Source organism: Callospermophilus lateralis, chromosome 8, assembly GCF_048772815.1.
Source record: "Callospermophilus lateralis isolate mCalLat2 chromosome 8, mCalLat2.hap1, whole genome shotgun sequence".
NCBI lineage: Eukaryota > Metazoa > Chordata > Mammalia > Rodentia > Sciuridae > Callospermophilus > Callospermophilus lateralis.
Window position 1 is genome coordinate 133,760,302 of NC_135312.1, and position 19,797 is coordinate 133,780,098.

Consider the following 19,797-nt stretch of genomic DNA (forward strand, 5'->3'; position numbering starts at 1 on the left):
CCTCACTCCTTCCTCTGGCCGCCTCCCGTTCAGTGCTTCCCCAGGCCTGTCCACTTGGCTCCTGCACGTCAGCCTGGGCTTGTCCTCAAACCCAGGAGCGTTTCCGCCGCCCGCTGCCCCACTCGCCCCCTGCGGCCCCCAGTTCTATTGCGGGGGCTTCTGCAGGACGCCCCTTCCTCCGGGCTGGCTTCATACTCAATTTTCAAACAGCCATGCCACTCCTTTAAGTCACATCTCGTAATTGTTTCCTGTAACTTTCAGTTTGAGCGCCTTAGCAGAAGCCAGAGTGACCCTCATCTTCATCCTGACCTGGTGTTGGCTCCAGTGGGCGTCCCCTCTCCTTCACCTCCCTAATCCCGAGACCCTGGGCCTGTTCTGGGAGATGCTGCGACCCACCCCTCCCTGGTGCGTTTGTGTGCTGGCCTCTCCTGGGCCACCCTCCCCCATCTCCATGGTCTCTGACCCTGGAAATGGTCAATTGATCTTTCCAAATGCTGCTCAGTGCTCGCCTTCTTCATGAATGGCACCTCCCTGCACACACTTCAGTTACAGCACGTGTCAAATTGTATCCTGCTAACTTGTCTCAAAGGTCTCTTTCTCTTCCTAGACTGTGAACGCTTAGAACAGGATTCGCGCTTGCAGCTCCACAGGACAAGGTTTTCTTTTTTTCCTCATTGAATTTAGAAATATTTCATTTGTTTTTAAAGATACATCTTCCCTCCTTTTTCGGAGATGTTGCTTAAGCCTACACTAGGCTGCTTGAAGCTATCCCACAGCTCATTGATGTTGTTTTATTTATCTATTTTACTTTTGTTTCTTCTGGGTTTATATTATTGCTATGTTTAGAAGTTGACTAGTTGTTTTCATGTGCAAATTTTAATGTTAATTAATCCCGTCAGCAGCATTCATCTCAGACATGGTGGTTGGCAATTTGCCTCTTTAAAAAAAAAAGAATCTTCCGTGTCTTCACTTAGCTTTTTGAATGTATGTAATGCAGTTATCACTGTTTTGATGGTGTTGTCCACTAATTCTGATACCTGTCAGTATGGAGTGGTTTCAGTTCACGGGTGTTTCTCTCCTCATGTGGGTTAGCTTGCTCTGCTTCCTGCCTGTGAATTTCTTGCTGAAAGTGTTGTGGATTTTTACCTATTGGGTTTGTACATTTTTCTATTTTTAGAATAGCCTTAAACTTTGTTCCCGGACTTATGCCCCAGAGGTGATGAGCCTGTTTTCCTCTAAGACACTGAACCTTTATACTCAGTAACATTAGAACCCTTAGATACTTTGAGATCTTGCTCTTAAGATTTGTTAGGTGGGCCCAGAGCAGCACTTATTCAGGGATGGTTTTGTCCCACTGAGTCCAAACTCTTGAGTGCCTCTTGAATGCCTGTGATTTATGAAGTTTCCCTTCTTGGTGGTGGAAACAGGCACCATTTCTGACTCGCCATTCTGAGTGCCAAGCGCTTATCTGAGTTGTATTGGGTTACTGTAACGAAGTACCAGAGACTAGGTGGCTTTATAACACAAGCTTACTTTTCCTGGTTCTGACACTCCTGGAAGCTGGAAGTCTGAGCTTGGGTGAAAGCATGGTTGGTTTCCCTTCTGATTGCAACTGTCAGTGTCTGCATGCAAACTCGCACGGCAGAGGAGAGTCAGCCAGCTCTGGGACCTCTCTTTAAAGTCACTAAGCCCACTCATGAGAGCCCTACCCTTGTGTCCCAATTACCTCCCACAGGCTTCACCTCCAGATACCATCACACTGAGGATGAAATTTTAACACGGGAGTTCTGAGCAGGACACAAGCATTCAGTTCACACCAGCCACTACTTTGCTATTCAGTCTTTTTGTGCAGTTTTTCCTTGGCCTCAAGAAGTTACCTCCCTGAATGTGTAGATTCGTATTGAGATGACGATTCCAGGGCCGCTGTGTATGGGAGCTGGAATTCTCTCCACGTGCCGTTTCCCTTCTCGGTTGATCCTCTGATCTCGAGTAACTGGCCTCCACAGACTCCAGCAGCAGCATCTGGACTCTGGGAATTCTCTTGGCTCTGCCTGGGTCTCCCTCCCCCTGGTGCTGACTGGAACCTCAAGGCAGCATGTTCTAGAAATCGTAGGTCGCGCCTCAGTTTGTTTTCTATCTGATAGGGTCATTGCTCATTGTTACTTCATTTCCAGTGTCTCAAAAACCATTATTTCACAAATTTTGCCTACTGTTTTGGATTTTCAGTTGAGAATATATCATGGGCTTGTTAATATCATCTTGGCTGGAAGCAAATGTTCTCTGAAGTTTTGATTAAAAAAAAATGGCCCAAGCAAAAAAATGCCAATACATTCTCTAGGATAAAAAAACCCCAAGATCATGCAACAGAGAAGGCACCAGGCCCAGCTGGGTTCCCTGGTGGCCATCTGCCAATGCTTAGGGGAGAAAGTGAATAGTTCTCTGTAGTGGCCTTCACAGGACAGAAGCAGAGGGAAGGGCTCCTAGCTCTTCCAGGAGGCTGGCTAGCCTTCAGTTTAGACTGTTGCCAAGTTCTCTGTTCACAGAATCCTGAAAATTTGTGAGAACTAATGATTTTCAGAATGTGTAGCCAGAGTAACAGGAAGATAATATGAGCTGCTTTTAAAATCGTTAAGCACTGCTCATCAGCTGCTCTAGAAGGTATTAGATGAGAGGTAGAAACTAAATTTGTATTAACTAATAGAATTAGGGTGCTATATGAGGACGGCTTTTTATGCTTGAATTGACATTACTAAAGTCATTTTACTAAGTATCATGCCCTTCTACTCTGCTTCCCCACCCAGGTTTAGGACGATTGTCTTCTGGTAGATTTGATAGTGCCTTATATGAGTCTTCACAGAGGGACCCCCCCCCCCCCAAACTTTGCACACATGAGAGTGAGCTGTATGGCAGCATTTTCCTCTGGAGTAATAGCCACAGCCACAGTGACACGGGAGGTTCTTTAAAACCCATTTTCGGTTTACTGTGGGAACAGTCCAGGGACTGGGTCGGGGGGACGTGGGTGTTTTCATCAGGGGTAGCGGAGGGCTTTACCCATTAGGAGCTCATGTTGGTGAAGATGCTGGAGTGTGTGTGTGGTAGGGGGTATGTGGCAGGGCGCTTGGCTGTTGGGGATCAGTCTCACGGGTACTGTGATGTCCTGTCACATCATTTCAGACAGACTGGCCCTGAACTAATGATTTTGGACCCAAATCTCAATGTCAGTTGGGGTCTGCAGACTGTAAATGAGGATGCTAACAGACTTCTATGTCCGTCACTCCCAGCGACTGAAATTGGGGAGGACTTTGAATGCCAGAAGAATTCTGTGTGTCTTATGCGTTTGGGAATCGGTAGACACTGTTTCTGCAGAATGGTGCAAAAATGAGAACGTCTTATTATTTTTATCTTTAAAATCAAGGATCGCCATTAGTTCAGCAAACTTTGGGCTGTGTAGTATATGCCAAGTACTCATTATGCTCAGAAATAAAAATGTTATTTTTGGACATGGGGTTAAATTTGATCTCTTAAAATCTTTCGGTCTCTACCAGGAGCTATTTTGGTATGTCTTAATGAAGAGTGTTTGCAAATAAATTGCTCTTTCACTCTGGATTTGACAGTGTTTTGTCAAGATGGTGTGTTGACATTGGGACACGAATCACAGGCGTAGTAGCAGCCTTCTGTTTCTCTTTATAGAGGAACAGGAGTGACTCCCCGAAGACCAGGCATTAACTTGATGAGTGTTCAGGAGTTCCAGTTAATAGCAGAAAATATCCTTGTTCTTTCCTGCTTTCTATGGTGGGTATTATTTCTTTGGAAGCCTGGCCATGCGCTACAGTCGCAGATGGCTGAGGAAGGCCTTCCCGACTCTTGTCCTCGGAGGTCTGTGACCTTGAATTTAAGTCTAAGCTGGAACTTATGTGCTTACGTTGGGATGTATTTGGGCAAGTTAAGAAATCTCTAAATCCTAAATGGTTGGGACCGTGTTAACAGTGAAAGAGGTGGGAAAGGGGAGAAAGATGTGCTGTTTGGGATAATGATGGAAGTCACAGTAGGGCCCTTGGAGAATTAATCATGCTGATCCTATTGTCATGAGGAGGAGGGTAGAGTTGTGCTAAAAGTTGGTGCTTTCAGATTTCCTTGCAATCAAAGGTTTGTTGTTTAATGTCAAAGAATAACCTATGCTTATCTTAAACAATTGAAAAAATGCAGAGAATTATAAGGATTAGGAAAATATCATCTATAATCTATTATACAGAGATGACAACTGCTTGTATGTTTTTTATCTGTTGATCATTTTTATGAACATAGTTATGTCATTGTACAATGGTTCGCTGCCTGGCTTTTAAAGTTACAGTAGACAGGTGGAATTAAGGTGGCTGAGGAGAAAGGACCAGTGCTGGCTGCCCCAGAAAAGGGCCAGGAGGACAAGGGAACAGATGCATTTCAAGGTGGGTGGCTGAGGGACAGGAGCCCTGGCAGACAGAGGTCCTGGTTCTGCAGCGTGGAGCTGGGCTATGGACAGCCTCCCGCCAGTCTGTGTTGCCAGTGGTGCTGACCCCTGCAGGGGCGATTCATGAAGCGGCGGGTTTTGTGAGAAGGTACGATAAAAATTGTCAAGCTGAGGACCCAAATAGAATCAGAGATGAAAAATAAGGTATGACAAGTGACACTACAGAAATACAAAGAATCGTAAAGGTAGGCCAGCCAACTGGAAAACTGGACGCATAAATCCTCCCCCAAATTAAACCATTGAAACTTAGTTTCCCTCACCTTTAATGAAAGTCAATTCTAAATGGATCAAAGACCTAAATTTAAGACCTCAAACTAAAAACACTAGAAGAAAGCATACAGGAAGCACTTGAAGACATTGATACAGGCAGAGGTTTTGTGATTGAGGCCCCCAAAGCACAAGAAACAAAACAAAAAAATGCATAGTGGAACTTTAATTAAACAAGAAGCTTCTACATGGCAAAGGAAACAACAGTGAAGAGGCAGCTGAAGGAACAGGAGAAATATTGGCAAACTATTCATCTGACTAAGGATTAATATCCAGAATATGTAAAGAACTCTGAAAATTCCACAAAAACAGGAAACAAGCCAGTTAAAAAGTGGGCAAATGTCCTCAACACATCTCTCAAAATAAAAATGGTCAACAAATATGTGTAGAAATACTCAATTAGCCATCAGAGGAATGCATGTTAAAGTCACCATGAGATAACAACTCAGAATGGCTATAATAAAAATGACCAAAAAATTCTGGTCAAGTTGCAGAGAAAAGGGAACCCATGTATTGTTGGTGAGAATGTGAATCAGGGCAGCCATATGGAGCACAGAATGGAGGATCCTTAAACTAAAAATACACCTATGATATTACCTAGATATCCTGCTTCTGGGGGTGTATCTATCGAAGAGCAACAGAATCCAGATCTTCAAAGCACACTGTACACCCATGTGTATTAGGGCAAGATTCACAAGAGCCAAGATTTGGAATCCACTAGGTATACATCAGTGGATGAAGATACAAAGAAACCACGTACACACACCAACAGCAGAATGTTTTCACCCATAGAGTAAAATCCCATCATTTCAGTGAAATGGGTGGACTGAAGGACACTACGCGAAAGAAGCCAGCCGTGGAAAGACGGGTACTGCATGTTCTCTCTCGTGAAAGCTGGAAGATCTGTCTGAATGTTGGAAAGACCAGTACTGACTGGGAGGGGAGGAAGGAAACACAGGAAGCTTGGGGGATGTCTTTGTGGTGTGCAGCACAGGTGGGCGACCCCAGTTTACAGTGACCCATTGGATATTTCATGAACTAGAGAGGAGCTCCAGGGCTCCAAACAAAGGATAGGGAGATGGAGAGGCTGGCACCCTGATCTGAGCAGCACCCACCCAATACATGCGTGACATCATGGGCTGTTCGCATAAGTGGGTACCAATAGAGATACATCATGTCAAAAACATGATTTATATATTACTGTGACCCTTTTTTCCATGCCACTAAAAAGTACTCAACAACATGATAAGTGGTTGCATTGTATTCTATATGTGACTCTTCCTTCATTGGGCCATTTCCTTTTTGATCGTCATTCAGGTTGCTTCAGATTGTTATTGGCTGTTATCCACTGTGATGTACACTTTACAGATAAATATTGGTCAATCTCTTTGGTCTCTTAATGGTAAAGAGCTTGAAGTCAATTTCTACATCAATAATCCATGGATTTAATTATGGCCTTTGGCGGGTGTGGGGTTGTGTGTGTGTGTGTTGGGGGCAGCACTGGGCGTAGCTATACCTCTGAGCTACATCCAGCCTGTGCTATCTCTTTTTCAAAATGATTTCAAGAAAAAAATTTTGGACTCTTAACAAAAAAAGGTCCTCTTACTCCTTTCAGTGCTTCTGAAAAATTGAATTTGTATATTTGTAATTGAATGCAAACATCTATCATTATTTTAATTACACTCATTTTTCTTTTCGGGTATATTTGTAAGCGGTGTTTAGTTGTATCATGTGAAATTCATTTGAAAGTAAGAGTTAATCACGTGAGCTCTGTGGCTTGTTTTCCCCCAGCAAATACTTCTAATACAGAAATGAGATATTAAAGAGTTACAGGTAAGCTCGTGATTTAGCTGTGATCCAGGGGCCAGTGCTAGGTAACTGTCTTGGGTTTGCAAGTCTAACTTGATGACAGGAAGCAAAGTACTGGTCTTCCTTAGGCTTTCCTTTCTCACCTTTAATATGAGGAGTATGATTAGAATATTTGAAGATACATTTTATCTAATTACATACCTATGAAAGTTTGAAAGGTTCAATGCAGAGTAATAGTACACAAATTTCTGCTGGCTACAAAGGTCATTCCGCATGAGTTATGAGACTCGTCCGTGTTACCTCTGCCCTCCCAAGATGACTATGAGATGAGATCTATAAAGGAGACAAATGTTTGCTTGAACTTAAGTGTCTATGTGTTTGTAAAAATTTAATCACGTTCAATCCCCGAGGACCTCCAGTGCCTAAGGGTAGGCAAAGTCAAGTTTATGCAATGAATAGTTACTTGGTGAACAACTAAATTTAAAAGTCCATCTTTTAAAATTTATCTTTTGCCGATGAGCCTGTTTTAATGGTTCTATTCCATTTTATTCTGAACATAATTGTAATAAGAATATATTTCATGTCACAAAAATTTGATTTATTAACTTTGTTCCCACCAATGCTTATAAGGTTGGATTAAACTATAACCATGTCATACACAATGTTTCAAAGTTTAGTAACCACCTTAGCATCTATGAATTTAACAATAGGAATTTCCTGTCTTGCTTTCAGCTGAAGTACTTTGGCACAAATGAGAACAGGTGATAACACAATAGGGTTTAAAGAGCGACTGTTAGTGTCCTGCCCTCAGCAACTCGGTTTTATACCTATTCTGTGCATAATGCTTATCGGAAGGGAGTTTGGCCTGGGGTCTCTCTTTGCTAGTGTTTCTGATTATTGGTTTGGAAAGGTATGTTAATATACTACTGTAGAACAATCCTAAGGGATTGGATATTTTTCTTTGCAGTTAATTCAGGTTGTGAATATAGTTACATTAAATAGGATAAACTGGCGTATGGGGCAGTATTGAGAGATTCATCCCAGAATTCCTGAATGGAGACTTCTGAAGGAGTCACATTTTAAAATATTTCCCTGGGTAATTCTAGTGATTGGCTAGATCTGGAAGTCTCTGGGTCTGATATATGGCAGAAGAAGGTTTTAAGGTTTTCCAGTGGCCACATGCCCAGGACCTGGACCCCTTCTGCAAACTATTTTGTGTTTCAGTGCTGATGCAGTTAGACCTTCAGTCTGTTCCTGTCTGAACTCTTCTTGGGAAATCTACTCTGAATTCTCATGTGGCTTATTTTGGAAAATTGCTAAGGAAGTCTTTTCTGTATATATGGGATCAGATGCATGCCTCACAGGGGTCCAGGTTTGCTGAAATGGCCCAGCTGCCGTTGGACCACGGTGTTGGGGCTGGTCTGGTTGACGTGTAAGCCAAAGATCTCTCCTGCTTCTCTGGTCAGCTGGATCATTGGAAAGGGTATACTGATTGTATACTGGGATTTTTTTGTAATAGTGAGAAAGAAAATCAAGTCTCCAGAGTAAATTTATGCAACCTTTATAAATAGAATTTCGTATCTCATGATGTGATCAAAAATAATGACTAAAAGTCAAGAAAGCAAAATGGTGGTATAGAGTGAACCCTAAGATAGTGATAAAAAACTATGAAAAAGTATAAGTAAAATTAGTGTTTTAAAATTAGTGGATGAAAAAAATCAAAATACTTCTAAGCTGGCTCTTTTGTGCATTGGTAGTTGTCGTCATATTACTGAAATTAAGTAAGGCCATGTCCTTAAAAGCAGCGGTGAAGATTGACACCAGTTTCAGGGTTAAGACTTGAACTGCACATCGTCTGATGGAATGTCAGAGTTGGCGGCATGTTTTGGGGAGAATAATACACTTTGGGAAGCTGCTAGTGCAACAGTCCCACCATCCACAGCTGGGCTTTCAGTTACCTGTAGCTAACTGCAGTCTCAAATTATTAAAAGGGAAGTTTCAGAAATAATTCATGACTCTTATGTTGCACACTTTTCTGAATTCTCTCATCCTCTTGCTCCAATCTGCTTGCCCGTGAGTTACCCAGAAGTGCTCTTGGGTACTGGGTTGAATGTCATAGGATTGCAGTGCTTATATTCAAGTGACCCTGGATTTACTTAAGAATGGTCCCAAAGCACAAAGGTAGTGATGCTGGAAATTCAGGTATGCCAAGAAAGAACATTCAGTTCTGTTTTTAAGTGAAAAGGTGAAAGTTGTCCATAAGTGTTTCAGCTTTTCCGCTACTGTGACTGAAAGATCTGAAGACAACATAGGAGAGGACACGTTTATTTGGTTTCAGAGATCTCGGTCCATAAATGGCTGACTCCCTTGCTTTGTGCCTGAGGAGAGACAGAACATCATGGTGGAAAAGTGTAGTGGAGGAAAGTGGCTAGGACAGAGCACAGGAAGCCGTGAGGGCGCGTTCCACTTACCAGATACGAAATGTATACTCCATCGCCTGCAGCCACACCTCACCTGCCTCCAGATACCATTCACTGAATTAATCCTAACAGAGATTAACTGACTGGTTTAGGGCTCTCATAACCCAATCTTTTCACCTCTAAAGCCTTCTTACATGGTCTCCCACATGAGCTTTTGGAGGACACCTGATATCTAAGCCACAACAATAAGGAAAGAAAAATAGTACGTAGAACATGACAAGACCCACAGTACCATAGAGGTTTGGAGAGGGCCCACATTCACATAGTTTTTATTATGGGATATGGTTGCATTGCTCTGTTTTATTACTAGTTGTTCTTAATCCCTTACTGAGCCTAATTTGTAAGTTAAACTTACTAGGATTTTTTTCTACACACTTTAGATACATGTGAGGTTCTGTACTGTCTGTGGCTTCCTGTCCCCACTGGGAGTCTTGGGATTCCTCTTCAGGGTTAAGTGGTGGGGGGTGGGCCGGAAACTGTCTATTCTTTCGAATTCCTAAGTGACGCTGGAGGTGTTCCATTCACCTTGTTGAGTCACAGTTGTATGCAGGAGGAGAGGAGAGGGTGGAATGGCTAATGAGCTGATGCTGCCGACTTGATTTGGTTACTTGGCAAGAAAAGCGGAGAGGTCCATGCAGCACATTGTCGATGGAGCAGTGCACTGGTGGCGGCGCAGAGTGCTGGATGTTTCTAATTTTTATTAAACAGAAGTCACATGACACCCCTAAAATTATGAACACTGGCCAATAATAATAAGCAAAGGTATAAATCTATAGATTAACATAAAAGTTAGAATGACAATAAAACGTTAAGACGAAAGAATGTGTTGGAATTCAAATATGGACCCCATATGACTCTCGTACTTTCATAAGGACAAAAGGGCTTTTGTAAGTGCTTTTGTTTTACAGTGTACGACAGGAAGAGACTTAAGATCTTGATTTTAGACCAGAGCTCAGTGGAGTGGTTAACAAGACTTTCAAAACTGAGCAAGCTACATTTCTTCAAGCAGTCTTTTTGTTTGCAGTTCATTGACTAAAGAGACATTTTTTTAAAAAAATACAACTGAAAATTTCTTGTGTTTATTCAGGCATATCTGTGAAATCACTTTTCTCTTGAATGATAAAAAAAAAAGTGTTCCAGGATACTGTGCTGAAGAGAGTTCTTTTAAAGGGAGAAGAGAATTCATTATTGTATGTGTGCTTTCAGGTCAGTTTTTAAAACATGAGAACTCAAGAGTCTATGCTCACCATTTATTGAGCAAAAGTTTCTTAAAAAAATGGACTTACCTTTTGTTGAAGTTTGAGGATAAAAAGGCTATAGATGAAGTGGTAGTAGAGTCCAGGCCTCAGATGAGTTATCTTTAATATGGTGCAGAGCAAGGACTCAGAGCATGGCTGACTTAAGAATTCCCCTTGCAGTGAAGTTGTAGGGCTATCTAGAATCTGCCTGGTATTGTAACTTCAGGGTGTCACAACATTTTCAGAGTGTAGATTAAACATGAAATTAAACTTTTGTCTAAATATTGCAGATGTAATTAGCATTCAGTCTTGGTTAAGTCCTAAAAATTGACAAATGAGATGGAAGGCAGGGGCTGAGCATTATGATCTCAATATCTCTGGCTTCTGGAGAACATTTGGGGAGCAGTGTAAAGGCAGGTGCTTGTGGTCCTTGTTCTGTGAACAACAACATGCACGCAAAAGGTATTTAAATGCTTTTTTCTTTTTTTTTTTTTTTTGGGTTAGAGAAATCCAAATACCTTCAATCCAGTAGATTGAAGGAATAAAAGAAATACTTCCTACATTAAACTCAATAATTTTGACAGATTGGTTGAGTCTTGTTTTCCAGGGAAATGATACATTTATCTATGATCCAAAAGGAAATCTGTTCCTTTCATTTTCAATGTGTGGTACAAATGTGTTCAGAGTGTGCATTGTGTGTTTATTTTGGGAATACTTACTACTGTGCCAATGGGTATGCCTTATATCAAGGATGTGTCATGTTTAAATTATAATTCCACTCTGTAGCAAGCAGAATTATTTTTGAGTGTCAAAATAAATATAGTGCTTGACTGATATCTTCCAACTTGAATGTAACCCGAAGAAACAACATAAGACAAAAAAATCATGTTTTTGGCAAGTATCAGAGGAAAGAATTGCCTAATACACAGGATGTATGGCCTTCCTTAGGAGGAGGAATGCATGGGATGAGAAGGGCATTTGGTGAGGGATGATCTGAAACACAATTGTTAGGGCTTGTGGTAGCACAGGTAAGGGGAAGAGAACCAACAGGAGACTTCTTGCCCGCCCCCTCACCCAAATGGGCACGCGCACTTACACAGGTATATATAAGTATTTAGGTCAAACTGTTGTGGATGCTGAGACGTCCAGGTTCGGGGAGCTGAAGATACAGTCTGGTCTGAGTCTAAAAGCCTGAGAACAGTGAGTTGATGGTACTGCAGGCAGAGTCGGAACCTGGAGTCCCAAGACTGACAGCCCGGCTGAGTATTTCAGAGCACAGTCCACTGACGAGTCGGAGGACTTTTATGCCTGCCTCGCTGTTGCTCTGTTGGATGGAGACACACACACACACACACACACACACACCCACACCCCCCCCACACACACACACGGGAAGGCGCTGTGCTTTGTTCCTTAGTCCAGTCACTGTTCACCTGATCTAGACATGTCCTCAAGTGTACTCAGAAATCACGGTCAGCCAAATACTGTACACTGGCCTTTTGAAGTGGTCACTGACGTAAAATGATCCATCATAAAATTTACAAAAAAAGTTTATCTGCTTCATGAATTGACTACAACTGTTTTTTTTTTTTTGTGTGTGTATGTGCATATGTGTGTGTGTGAGTTGTTGGAATGGTTGTGGTACCTTACTCTTAATCCTGAAGATGAACCTGTCCTGAATCATGAGCCTTAGTATCTATAAAGTGGGAATAAATACGTAAAAGCCCACCTCACAAGCCACGCCACCTGAGGTATTGTAGTCTCCTCCTATTCTGATAGTCTTTTGGTGGTTTCTGGGTTTAAACGTGTTGGAGTAAGAACAAGAATTTAGTGCTGTTTATTTCCCCTTCGTTACGTTTAGTTTATGTTGGCATGATCATTTAATTAGAAACACAATGGAATTTAAAATGAAATTTAATTTTCCTTCATTTGAAGCTAAAGAAGCAAGAAAGGCAGGCTGCTTTTATGCACTTTCCTCTGGAAACATCTAACAGTGAAAAGAGCGACTGTTTTTGAGCTGCTTTTAGTATGAGAAGTCTCTTTATATTTTTAGAAATCTAAACCTTAATGCTGAAAGGTCCTGAAATTCTTTAGGGAGAAATGATAAGTTAATGTGAAGTTTAAAACAAGAAGGGCAACGAGGAGTGGGAGACCCAGCTCAAGTGCACTGGCAGGGGTGGTGCAGTGAGGGTGCAGGCCACCTTCCCTTCCAGGTGGCTGGGTGTGGCCGTCTGACCTCCCTTGTCCAACAGAACGTGGCTGAGTGGCTGGATGCCAGATTCAAGCCCAGGCTTTGAGAACCTGTGTGTGTGTGTGTGTGTGTGCGTGCTCAAATTCAGGAGGCATCTGAGTGTCCCTAAGCCTAGTAGGTGTTAATTAGGCCTAAGGTATTAAGAGCTCATTAGTAGAGCACATGTTCTTTTGGAGCAAGGTTCCTACTATCTTATTGATGACGTTAGGTGCCTAGGTGCACATGTAGAATGGTTTATGAAATAGTCAATAAATGCAGAAAATTACAAAGATTATGTAACAATTTAGAATCAACATTTGTTTTAATTTTTCTTCAATTTTACTGTCACCTGCTGTCAGGAATTTAGGATGTATCATTGGGATTTAAAGTTTTTTATGTTTACTACTTCACCCATGTATAAACAGTAGAATTGTGCTCTGTGCATATTAGAAATACTTGGGTGAGTATGTGTATCCTCTGTGTTACTCAAGTGCTCCTTTTCATTCAGTGTTGTTTTTAGATCTATATGTTCTTATGAGATTTCGTTCACTTATTTTATGGGATATATGCTATGTGTTTGTGAGAATAGTTTTTATCTATTATGTTGAAGATATTAATGGTGTTTCGAGAATGTTGCAGAAACAAACATAGCTTCTGGAACATTCTTTGTGTGGAGAGGACTTGTCGGGGGCACCTGTGTAGGGTCTAGCTGTGATGAGAATTGCAGGGATGCGGGGTACCTCTGCTGCCAACTTGACTAGAGATTGCCAGACTGTTCTCCACAGTGACTGCACATTCCCGGGTCTCTGTGTCTTCACACCCTTCCATCCTGGTACTAATAGGCCACTTGTTTGTTGCTAATATAATGGACGCTAGATAATGTTTGCGTTCACATTGCTTCTCATTATTATTGAGGTACAGCGACTTTCCTGATAAGCATTTGCCAGCCGTATACTTGGGCTGCTCTGTTAATTAACATTTGGGTTCTTTGCCATTTTATATTTGCTCTCCTCGAGTTTTTGTGTTTTGAATACTGTATCTTTGGATAATATATCAAACATTTAACCCTTGGGAGAGATTTTCTTTTAGTTTTTAATGGTGTTTAGTATACAACATCTCAGATCTGTCCCAGTGACCCCTAACTCTTCGTGTTACTGACCCTGTGTCCTCTTCCCCTTGAGTGTGGGCTATGTGTGTTGATTCACTTCTGAAAAACAGACAATGGCAAAAGGGAGAGCCTGCCGTTTCTGAGAGCAGGTCTTAAAACAACCATGGCTTACGTCTCGGGTTCTCTCTTCGTCTCGTGCTTCAGCAGTGGACTTGCTCTGCTGGAAGCTCTGTATAAGTAGCCCTGTGCAGGGATCCATGTGGCAAGGAATGGAGTCTGCTGCCAAACAGTCCATGTGAGACGGCTTGGAAGCCAACCCTCCAGCTTCAGTTGGGTCCTCCGAGACTGCAGTCTGGCCAACACCTTGCCTGCCAACTTGAGAAACCCTGAGCCAGACTCCTGACCCTTGAAACCACAACATAATATATGTTTGTATGTTATGCCGCGTGGTTTTGGAGGTTACAAGTAAAACTGCAGTGGATAACTGATAACCATATATTCTGTATGGGATATTTAAATTTCACTGTGATAAAAGAAATTAATACTTGATTTATAATTTTGTTTTTTATAAGATAATTTTTTTTTTTTGCATCATGGATTCAACCCAGGGGCATGTGACAATTGAACTGCATTCCCAGCCCTGTTTTGTATTTCATTTAGACGCAGTCTCAGGGAGTTGCTTAGAGTTGAGGCTGGCTTTGAACTTGCAATTCTCCTGCCTCAGCCTCCTGAGTCACTAGGATTATAGGTCTGCACCATGGCCCCAGCTTATAAGATAACTTTGCTTGAATTTATGAAGATATTTGTCTATATCTGACAGCTTTTAAATCATGAATCCCTTTGTTATGTTGCACTTTGAAATTGATTCTGGTGTAAGGAGGCTTTACATTTTTGTCAGGTAATCCTACTGATGTGTTGACAGTGTTGCATTTATTAAGATCGGCTTGATAAATTCTCTTGGAGTTTCTAGGTAAACAAATATGTAACCAGAAAAAAGTGTCTATTTTATATCATTAAAATATTTTAAAAATTAGATTTTTAGGATGTGATTTATATTCTGTTAAGTTAAATAGTTTTAAAGCTTTAATGAATCTTGATGTAAATGGGAAGTGGGTAATTGCTCCACTCACGACAGTAGTTCATTTCTATGATCCTCAAAGTCCCTCCATTCCCTTTTCTAGTGAGTTCCTCCCTCTGCCTTCCAGTCCTCTGACCTACCTTCCTGACGCTGTGACTTTTTGTTTTCTTATTTAAAAAAGACGTCTTTATTTTGGTAAGAACACTAAAGCAGGAGACGAACATCTTATCAGGACTGAGTGTGCAGGGTTATGGTTGACTCTGGGTACAGTGCTGGTCTCCTGAGCCCGTGCCCACGCCCACCCTGAGTACTCCCTCCCCACCCAGCCCCTGGAAACCACCCCTGCGCTCTCTGATTCTCTGAATTTGGTTCTTTGAGATACCTCCTATAAATGAAATCCTGCAGTGCTTGTCTTCTCACTTGGCAAAATTGCCTGTGGGTTCATCCATGTTGTAGAATGTTTTAAAGGTGGAATCATTTCCCATTGTAAGGACTTACCACATTTTTCTTTGTGTAGTCATCAATGGAAATTTAGGCTGTCTCATATCTTAGCTACTATATTTCACAAATAGTACTGTAATAAACATACAAGTGCCTAATACCTCTTCAAGATTCTGATTTCAGAGTTTCCTTTTTTAAATACATAAATAACCAGCAGTAGAATTACCAGGTCATGTGGTAGATCTGCTTTAATATTTTGAGGAGCTCCCACACTGTTTTCCAGTGTGGTTGGGCTATTTTGTGCCCTTCCAAGGGTGTCCAAGCCTCCCTTTTCTCCACAATACTGGTTAGCCATTTGTATGTTGTCTTGGGAAAAATGTTTATCCAAGTCTTTTGTCCATTTAATAATCAGGTTATTTTTATTTATCCTTTTGCTGTTGAGTTATAGGAGTTCCTCGTACATTTTGAATCTTAATTCCTTCTATCAGTTGCTATTTCAGTGTCTTGATTGTAGCTGTGTAGGAATGTTTTAATATCTTCTCGTTTATTTTCTTACTTGTGCTTATATCCTTAAAATCCTTGCCAAGACTAATGTCATGAAAATTGTCTCCTAACTTTTCTTCTAGAAGTGCAATAATCTCAGGTCTTATGTTTAAGTATTTACTTCATTTTAAACTGACTTCTGTGCCTGTGGTAAGGTAAGGCCTTGTTTTCATTCTTTTGCACATGGATATCCCATTTTCCCCAACACCATTTATTGAAGAAACCTCTTTCCTCATTGTTTCCTTGGATCCTTTCAGAACATGAGTTAGCTGTTCTTGGGTTTATTTCTGGGGTCTCTATTCTGTTCGTGCAGTTGGAGGCCTGTCTCGGCACCACTACTGCCCTGTCTTGACTATAGCTTTGTAATATATTTTGGAATCAGGAAGTGTGATTCCTCTAGTGTTTTTCTTTCTCTTGATTGCTTTGAATGTTTGGGATGTTTATATTTGTTTTGAGTCTTATGTTTTTTAAATTTCTCTAATAAAATGTCCTTGGGATTTTGATAGGTATTGCATTGAAGTCTGCAGATTGCTTTTTGTAGTATAGGTATTTGAACAATATTAAATCTTCCAATCCATAAACATGGTAGGTCTTTCTTTAACACTACAGTTATAACTTTTCTAAAATTTCATGCAAATTAACATCAAGTATGTGGTCTTTATTTGGTTTATTTTACTTGGTGCAGTGATTGAAGATCCACACACTGCTAGGTGTAACAGTAGATGGTTCTCGTTGCTGATGCTGCATTGTTGGCACACTGCAATCTCTTTATCCACAGAGGACACAGGTTGGGGTTGTTTCTACTTGGCAGGTGTTATGAAGAAAGCTCCTGTGATTCAAATTCAAGTCTTCATTTGCGCATAAGTTTTCATAGCTCTTAGGTAAATATCTAGGAGTAGAATTGCAGTCAAATAGTAAATGTGTGATTTACTTTACACGGCAGACATTTAATTTGATGTAATAAAGTTAATACTCTTTTATAATTATGTCTTTGGTGTTCTATGTCAGAAATCTTTGACTAATCCAGGGTTAAGATTTATTGTGTCTCATTCTGGAGGTTTCACAGTTTTAATTACGTTCAGGCTTGTATTCCATTTCAAGTTAATTCTTGCATATGGTGTGAGGTATGCCTGTTTCTTGCATTTAGATACTTCTGTTAGTACCATTTGTTGAAAAGTCATTTTCCCTTTGAATTGCCTTGGCACTTAAAAAAAATCATTTGACAATGGAGAGTAGATCTATTTCTGGACTTATTCTGCTTCATTGGTATAAGATAAATACATATTTTTGAAGTGTCAAAGTATAAGAAGAAAATCGGCTCTTTTCAAATTTAATACTTGCATAGCTTAAAAACATTGTAAGTTTTTAGTCTTAGAATTTTAGCTCCCTATAATGTGAGAATAAAACTATTTTCTTCTAAATGTGCATCACAGATTGCCATTTGTTGGCTACTTTTTATTGATTTGAAGTCAGTTTACACACATGTATGCACACCATGAGTCATGTGGTCCACACACATGCATATCACATGTAGTGCTGTTTCTAGGCTATCAGTTTTATTCTGTCGCTCTAGTTTTCTATTCCTATACTAATACGATATTTTCGGGTATATGACTGCCTCTGATTTATGGTAGAGAAAATCCCCCCTTAAGTATTCTTTTTCAAAAATTTCTTGGCTATCACTACACATTTACTTTTCCAGCTGATCTTTCTACATCTTGAAAAAATATATTGCTCCATGATTTTGTTGCTTAGTAGAGAACTGCGAACACTTTCCTTTTGAGAAAGCATATGATTGATTCTTTTCAGTTTATGCATTTGAGACAAAGCAACTCCACAGGCTATAAAGGAATCAGGCAGAACAGGTTTGGGCATGCCTTCACAATGTAAACAAATCTGTCTACAGATGTGGTTCTGAAATAATGCATTTAATAATAATACGCTGTAATTAATGTGGTGTCCTATGTCCCTGAGGCATCCAAAGAACTATTACTCAGTGTGTTTTCCAAAGCAAAGGGCAGAAGGGCTTAATAAAGACCAGAGCTTAGAACAGCTTGATTTCCTGCATGTCCTACCACATGATTGAGAAATATTGTGTAAAGTACGTGAAACTAGAGGATGCCTCAGATCTAATCAGAATTTCTTGATCATCTTATGATTGTAGGAACTTCAATGTTAGTAGCTATAAATTGTTTTTTGTTGATAATTTTGCATTAGTTCTGCAGTGAGAAGTCTTAAGACCAAAAGGAATTCTGGTTGGGGCACTGAATCTGAAATTTTTTGGTTTCTGAGCCAACTTTCAGCATTATCCACAGCGATTTTTGGCACATGTTTTCCTGTAATTGCTGGGCTACCTCTAACAGTAGTTTCCTCAGCCTGAGATTGCAGGGTGTCAAATCTGGATGTACATCCTTGGTTAGAGTGGACATCCACCCCTACCCGGTGGTGATCACTGGGATGTACCTGCCAATGGCGTCCACCTTTAGAAGAGAAAGCTGTGCTGCAGCTGAGGTTGGCTATAAGTGCCGGGGTCTGTCACAGGAGAGTGGGACTTTGGGTAGGAGTGCCACAGATGGCAGGATGGCCTGCAGGCCGAAGAGTGAGAGATAGTGGCAGCGTAATTCAAAAACTCCACATAGAATCTGGGTCCGGAAGATCTTTCCTAATTAATGTCACCAAATTTTTTTCACTTTATATTATCTGCCTAAACATACTTAAATATCAAAACAGTATTCTCTGTATATATACTGCATTTAAAAAGCAATTTTCCTAACTATTTCTAATATTTTGCTGTTTTTTTAAAACGATATATTCGTGTGTGTGTGTGTGTGTGTGTGTGTGTATTTTTGGTACCAGGGATTAAACCTAGGGGTGCTTAATCGGTGAGCCACATCCCAACCCTTTTAATATTTTACATTGAGACAGAGACTTGCTAGTTTGCTTAGGGCCTCATCTGTTGCTAAGGCTTGCTTTAAACTTGTAATACTTCTGTTTCAGTCTCCCAAGCCACTGGGATTACAGACATGTGCCACTGTATCCAGCTCAAATATCTACATGTATATACATGTATATACACATATATCCATACACATATAATATATACATATACACACACACATATATATATTAAAGAGAAAGAGAATTTTTTAAAAATATTTTTCAGTTTTCGATGGACACAACATCTTTATTTTTATGTGGTGCTGAGGATCGAACCTAGCGCCCTGCACATGCCAGGCGAGCACGTTGTCGCCTGAGCCACATCCCAAGCCCAAACACATATATATTTTTCTGAGAAAAAGGATAAAAGCTTATTGCTTTGCTAGCAGAGGAGAAACACAGGGGACTCCTGTCCCAAAGGCTGTGGTGCTGCCCATCAGCAGGAACGGGGCTTTTGAAGAGGTGACGCAGAGGCGAGTTCCAGGGTTCTCTGTTGGAGTTGTAATTCACTTGTTAATTTGGGAGACGGTTATTTCTGAGATCTTCTGGTACCACCCCTAAATTCTGGATTACTTCATTTCTATGGTGGGTGTGTACTTAAGAACAAATTTGCTTAAATTGGAAGAAGGGTAATCCTGTTTCTCCTGAGATTAGGAAGGGGGAGAGATTAGGGAGGAGCAGGGGGAGAGGAAGAGAGGAATGTCTATTTTGAAAATAAGTTGCAGTGGCAGAGCAGCAAGAGCTATCTTCAAAGCATGAGGTGGTCCTTGGTTACATTTCTCCTCTGACAATTTCTCTACTCCATTTCTATGGGAAAATGGGTGATATTTCCAAACTGCTTCCAGATGACAGAGGGCAAAGTTGAAGTTAGGAGAAGTCACCCAAAGTCCTTGTTCTATATCAGATGGGGTGGGGACAGTTAAGGGCATTCAGCATCAGAGCAGTCCAAGGAGGTACACAGTGACAGATGGCAGGTGACTGGACAAAGCATACATCAGGCAAGGATCATGCTAAGCCAATAGTAAACAAGATAGCAAAGCAATACATTTTTTGTGTGTAAACAATTAACACAAAAGCAATTAGTATTCCAGCCAGTCTCTGAAAACCATGAGGACGGTAACTCATAATCTCATCAGTGAAAAACAGATCCAGTTTATCA